Source organism: Pan paniscus, chromosome 7 (genome assembly GCF_029289425.2).
Source record: "Pan paniscus chromosome 7, NHGRI_mPanPan1-v2.0_pri, whole genome shotgun sequence".
NCBI classification, from domain to species: domain Eukaryota; kingdom Metazoa; phylum Chordata; class Mammalia; order Primates; family Hominidae; genus Pan; species Pan paniscus.
In genome coordinates, this window is record NC_073256.2 from 96,060,904 (window position 1) to 96,067,973 (window position 7,070).

Sequence of the window (7,070 nt, forward strand, 5' to 3'; positions counted from 1 at the left end):
CCCTAGACTTTCTGTCTTTATATAGAGATGGTAAGAAAAACCTTCTACTTTGGGCGCTATAATTTAATTAATAATATAGCTGTCATTTATTAGATACTTGCTATTTTCCAGGGATAGTCCTCAGTGCACAGTGTGTATTAGTTAATTTAAAACAAGTTTATGGGCTGGGTGCAGTGGCTCATGCCTGTAATCTCAGCACTTTGGGAGGCCAAGGTGGGTGGATCACCTGAGGTCAGGAGTTCGAGACCAGCCTGACCAATATGGTGAAACCCTGTCTCTACTAAAAATACAAAAATTAGCCAGGCGTGGTGGCACGTGCCTGTAATCCCAGCTATTCGGGAGGCTGAGGCGGGAGAATCGCTTGAACCCAGGAGGTGGAGGTTGCAGTGAGCTGAGATGGCGCCATTGCACTCCAGCCTGGGCGACAGAGCAAGACTCCATCTAAATAAATAAATAAAACAAGGTTATGAAGTAGTTATTATTTTCGCCCTTGCACTGGAGTGTAATTTTATCGCTTTGTTCATTGCTCCAAGGGCAGCATGAAGGAGGCCTCTGTCTGTTGCTGACATACCTCTTCATTGGGTCATATTTTACAGTTAGTTACACTAGATTCTGCCATGACAGGAACTTTTTCCTGGCTCGCGCAGACAGCTCTCAGGCCTCACTGCCAGAGGATTGTTTCCCGTCATGTGCTGCCTCTTGCATCACAGCTTCTTCTCCAGTGGCTTTGGCTCCATCTTATTTCGTGACTGCCAGAGGAATTTATCTGGTCATGCATTGCCCTTGATGTCACAGTAGCCAGTCCCTGTGATTTCTTTGAATATGGTGGTTCTTCTAAAGGTGTTCAGAAAGAAGAATACTGCAGGGGACCTGCACTTGGCTCCTATCCCGAATCCTCTTGGGGCATAAGGATGGGAAGCAGTGAATATGTCAGGGGAGCTGGACAAGGCCTTGAAGCTGAGGGCACAGGTTCTGGAGCCAAACAGACTTGACTTCAAATTCAGCCTTCATCTGTTACTAGGAGTGTCCCTGGTCATGGCAAATGACACAGGCCAGTGCTGGGGTAATGCAGAAAGGAGGAGAACCATGCAGGCTGGAGGGGTCATGAACAGCCACACGGAGAGGGAAGAACCTACCAATTTTTTTTTTTTTTTTTTTTTTGAGATGGAGTCTCGCCCTGTCACCCAGGCTGGAGTGCAGTGGTGCGATCTCAGCTCACTGCAGCCTTGGCCTCCCGGGTTCAAGCAATTTTCCTGCCTCAGCCTCCTGAGTAGCTGGGATTACGGGCAGGAACTACCATGCCTGGCTAATTTTTGTATATTTAGTAGAGACGGTGTTTCACCATGTTGGTCAGGCTGGTCTCAAACTCCTGACCTTGTGATCCGCCTGCCTCGGCCTCCCAAAGTGCTGGGATTACAGGGGTGAGCCACTGTGCCCAGCCTGAACCTACCTTTTAGGATGAGTAAAATTTGGACAAATAGAAGGGAGCAAAAAGATATTCTAGGCTGGGGACAGCAGCATGCACCAAGGCATAGAGTTAGGAATGAGCATATAAGAAGATAAAATAAGTCAATAGTGATTCTAAGATGCAATATTTTTGGGGGGCACGAAATGAGAAATTGGAAGATGAGCTGACTTGTGGAACAATGGAGAGTTTAATTTTGGACTCATGAATTAGCATTTCCTATGGAATGTCCAAGCAGAGAGTAGTCAGAGTTGCAGACAAGATTTAAATTTAGGCAAGAAGGCAAGAGCTGGAAAGGTATACACAGTAGACATGAGAAAGAGCTGTACCTTAATGTAAAGGTTTAGAGAAAAGAGGAAACATGTTTAATGAAGATGTGTTCAATAAACAGAATAAATGAAGGAAGAAATGGAAGGAAGAAAGAAGGAAAGGAGGAGAGAGAGAAAAGAAAAGAAAACGGTTGGATGTGTGAATGAAGAGAGAAAAGAATAAAATTGTGGCCATGTGGCATCATGGAAGCCCAGGGAGGAGAAAGTTCAAAGAAAGGAAGAGCTGTCAAATAGCATCCAATGGCAATTTAAGATATATATTTCTAGTTGGAAGGCAGAGGAAGACATCCAATTAAAGATAGTCCAAAAGTAGCATTAGGACATGGAGGCGGCTGTTATATAAAAATTTTGGAAGTAAGACAAAGATGCCCATTATCACTGCTATTATTTTACATTGATTTGAAACTTCTAATTCAATGCATAAGTACAAGAGAAAGAGGTATAATTATTGAAAACAAACAAAACAAATGAGCAAAACATTAACTCTTTGTAAATCATATTATCCTCTACCGACAAATTACCCCAAAGATGTAAGTTTTTTAAAAAACTATTAAAACAAAAAAAAAATGACTCAAATTAATTTAAATGTTTACTACAACTAATCAAAATCACAATTCACTCTTGTGGTGACTTGACAGACCAATTCTAAGTAACAGCAAGGTTAGAAGGCTGGATCCTGTAGACAGCGTTGGTAAGAAACTCTTTTTGGTGAGGTAATAAAAAGATTTTAGGAAAGGAATATTAATATTCAAGTCTCATATATTCAGTATAAAAACCCCCTCCATTTTCCCAGACATTCAGTAAGATCTGCTAAATACAGAAATGTCTTCTGTGGCAGTTTCAGGGGAGGAAAATCAAACAAAAAGGATGGTCTCCGGCCTTTGGATTGGTTGAGAAAAAAGCAACTTGCAAAGAGGAGACACAGTTAAATTCAGTGGAATCAGAACCGGGGATCAGAAATGACCAGGAGATTGTAAACCCTTGGGAATTTGAAGAAATCTTAGAGAATGAATTGCAACCCCAGTGAAATATGGGAAAGGCCTCAAGCCAACCTTTTCTAAATCTTAAAGTTCAGGGTAAAATTTCAGTTGGCATATCAGTTACCTATGTGGAAGTTGTAAATTTTTTAGAAATCTCTAGAAAAAAGACAAAATATTAGTAGCACTTATGTCTATAATATTAAATTATCAATGATTTTATTCTTTATACTTTTCTGAGTTTTCTGAATTTTCTATAATGGGCACGCATTCTTTTATAAGAAAAGTCTGTTAGTAAAAAAAGAGAAGAAGGTAGAGCTGGGCATAGTGGTGCTCACCTATAGTAAAAAATTATTATTATTATTATTTGAAGTGGAGTTCTTGTCACCCAGGCTGGAGTGCAATGGCGAGGTCTCAGTTCACTGCATCCTCTGCCTCCTGGGTTCGAGCAATTCTCCTGCCTCAGCCTCCAGAGTAGCTAGGATTACAGGCGCCCACCACCATGCCTGGCTAATTTTTGTATTTTTAGTGAAGATGGGGTTTCACCAGGTTGGCCAGGCTGGTCTCGAACTCCTGACCTCAGGTGATCTGCCGACCTCGGCCTCCCAAAGTGTTGGGATTACAGGCGTGAGCCACTGTGCCCGGCCAATATTATTATTATTTTTTTTAAAAAGGAGAGAACTAGGATGAATGCTTGAATGGAAGGCAGGGTCAAATAAAGGTTTTCAAGTTTGCTCGCTTGGGGATTTCTAGGAGGGCCACAGTAAATGACTCATCGTCAGTCAGTTATGCATCATGATTCTCACTTTATATGCTTTGCTGTCATTTTAGAACCAAGCACCCAGGGTGATCAGTGGATCTCTTCCCACTGATACCTCCCTCTTCTGACGCCACACACAAACCACACCAATTATACACTCTCTTGAAATGTTGTCTAGTTGTTTCATGTGCTTAAATATTAAAAAAAATTTTCTCATGGACTGCCCATGTGCTGAAATATTATTTTGCTAACTAGGTTATAAATGTATGTATAAACATGTCATGGCTTATATTTCTGTTGATTTTTCCTGTGACTCCTAATAATTAGCTAATCTATGTGGTTATTTATTTATTTATTTATTTATTTATTTATTGAGACAGGGTCTCACTCTGTTGCCCAGGCTGGAGGACAGTGGCATGATCTGCAGCCTCTGCCTCCCAGGTTCAAGCAATTCTCCTGCCTCAGCTGAGTAGCGGGGACTACAGCTACAGTTCCGAGTAGCTGGGACTACAGGTGCCCACCACCACACTGGGCTAATTTTTGTATTTTTTAGTAGAGACAGGGGTCTCGCCATGTTGGCCAGGCTGGTCTCAAACTCCTGGCCTCAAGTGATCTGCCTGCCTCAGCCTCCCAAAGTGCTAGGATTACAGGCGTGAGCCACAGTGCCCAGCCTGGCCGTAATAACTCTTAAAGACCATATTCACATAAACTATATTAGCATGGGCTTCCAATTTTTCATAAGATCTCCTCCATGAGGCAGCCTAGGAAGATGCCTACTGTAGTTAATCAAATTATGCTTGATGAACTGATGGTAGGTTGATATTAGTTCCTTATTGCTGTAGAGCTATGGAATTGTATTTTACATTGATATCTGTATTTAGAGCTATAGAGTTGTATTTTTATCAAATTAGTGCCTTTCTGTGTAAGTTCCTTGCAGGCATTCACGTTTGTATTCTCCTGTACCTATTGTAATGCTTAGCACATAGCAATATCTCTAATAAATGTTTGGAGGCAATGACCTCATTTGGCTTCCAAACAACTCAGCAAGATAGTTAAATACAAATAATGATAAAAATATAACAAGAATTAAGTACTAATTGAATACTTCTGTGTGGCAGGCATTATGTTGAGCATGTCATATGGAATATTTCATTCACTCCTTACTTATTCCGAAAGAGGTAGGGCTCTGATTATTTCAGTTTATGGATGGGGAAACAGGATCTTAGAAAGGTTAGCTGGTTTGAGCAGTGTCTATGTAAGAAGTTGCAGAGCTGGGAGAAGAACTGGGGTCTTCTCATGAGAAAATCAGGGCTCTTCCTATTATCTTCTACCTTTCATAAAACCAGGTTTTGCCTCAATATTTGAGATTCTCATTTTTCTCAACTGGGAAAAAAAGCTGAGTTTCTTAGAATAAAATATAAGAAGCCTAAAATATGTAATAAAAGCACTCTGCTCAGTACAAAGGGATTAACTATTTAATACCAGTGTCAGCCACCACAAAACAAATGAAAACTTTATGCCAATAGAGTATGACTTTAATTGGGAAACTGACTTTCTGGATTACTAAATTTAGGGAAAAAAGAGTTTGATTCCGGTTTGAGCCAGTTCATGGTAGAGATCATTCAGCCTATGCCCTAACACCACATCTTTACAAAATGCTGTCAAATTTATCTCTACATTTAAAGTGTTCAGGCCATACTTATTAAGTTGGTTAGCTATGAAGCCGACTGGGGCAACTCCAAACCACATCAACTGAATTATGCCTTTGTTCCCTAGGCATTCTGAACTGGTTGTTTAGATCACTTTTTATTACTCTTTAGTAGAAATTCAGGGTGAGCATGGAAACAAGTATGTATCTGTTTTTTGTTTTGTTTTGTTTTGTTTTGTTTTTGAGACAGAGTCTCACTCCATCACCCAGGCTGCAGTGCAGCGGAGTGACCTCAGCTCAAGCAATTCTCCTGCCTCGGCCTCCTGAGTAGCTGGGACAACAGGCGCCCACCACCACATCTGACTAATTTTTGTATTTTAGTAGAGATGGGGTTTCAGCATGTTGGCCAGGCTGGTCTCGTACTCCTGACCTCAGGTGATCCGCCCATCTTGGCCTCCCAAAGTGCTGGGATTACAGGCGTGAGCCACCGCACCTGGCTGGAAACAAGTATGTACCTTTGTTTACAAACCTTTGAAGGGCAGTGCTCTGTTCCTGCCTGTGCCTCCTGTGCCCATCAGCGTTTTGCGTGCTGCCCCCATCTCCAAGCCTCTGGTGTGCTGGGGCCCTCAAGCTTGCTGACTCATACAAGGAACACATGCAGGGCCGGTATCACCCCATAGTCCTGCCTTCCCTTCTCTCCCCTCCTTAGAGTCCTCAAAGATGGGCATGGAGCAAAGGCAGTTTGCTGGGCACTTAACCAGGTGTAGCTCCGCTGGCAGCTATGTGCAATGGGGGATCTCAGGCCAGAGCACCCCTTGGCGTGGGGACAAGAAAGACAAACTCCTTTGATGTCCACACCCCAGGGTACCTGCACGAGGCAGGTTGATGATCAGAATTGCCTGTGGTCTAAACAGTGTAGGTGAAAGGCAGTGGGCGTGAGAGAAGCAGAACTGGGGGTGGGTTTGGCAATACCGAGCTTAACTTCCTGAAGCCCTGGGGTGACAGGCAGGCAGGCTGACTCGGTCCCTTTCATGACACACTCCCAGCCTCCTTGCTACCTGGGATCTGGGTACCTGTGAAGATTCTTACCTGTTCAGAACCTTTCAGCTCCCAAAAAGAGCAGCAACAGAGAAAATTTTAATTAAGAAATGTTATAATATATACTATTCCTCTGGGATCCCAGGCCCCCATAAACATGCGTATTAGTTTCCTATTGCTGCCATAACAATTTACCATGAACTGAATGGCTAAAATATGACAGATGTATTAGCTTATAGCTCTGGAGATCAGAGGTCTGAAATAGGTCTGCCGGGCTGCGTTCCTTCCGGAGGCTCAAGGAAGAATCTGTTTCCTTGCCTTTTCTGGCTTCTAGTGGCCACCGACTTTTCTTGCCTTATGGCCCCTTTCTCAATCTCCAAAGTCAGCAGTGTACCATATTTTCTCCTCTCTGACCTCTGCTTCCGTCGTTGCATTTTCTCTGGGACTCTCCTCTTTCTTTATAAGGACCTTTGTGATTACACTGGGCACATGTGGATAATACAGAAAAATCTCCCAACCTCCAGAGCCTTAATTGAATCACACCTGCAAAATTTCCTAGGCAGTGTAAGATAACATATTCGCAGATTCTGAGCATTAAGATGCGGACATCTTTTTTGGGGGACAATTTATTACTCAGCCTACTATAACATGTTAATCCGATTTTCCATTTTCACACATTTGATCTTCAAACACATTTATAGAAATAGATGTATATAAAAGTAGAAGGCTATCTACAGTGAGGTGGAAAGACATTTCATCAGAAAATAAAACATGGGGGTCGGGCGCAGTGGCTCACGCCTATATTCTCAGCAGTTTGGGAGGCTGAAGTGGGTGGATCATCTGAGGTCAGGAG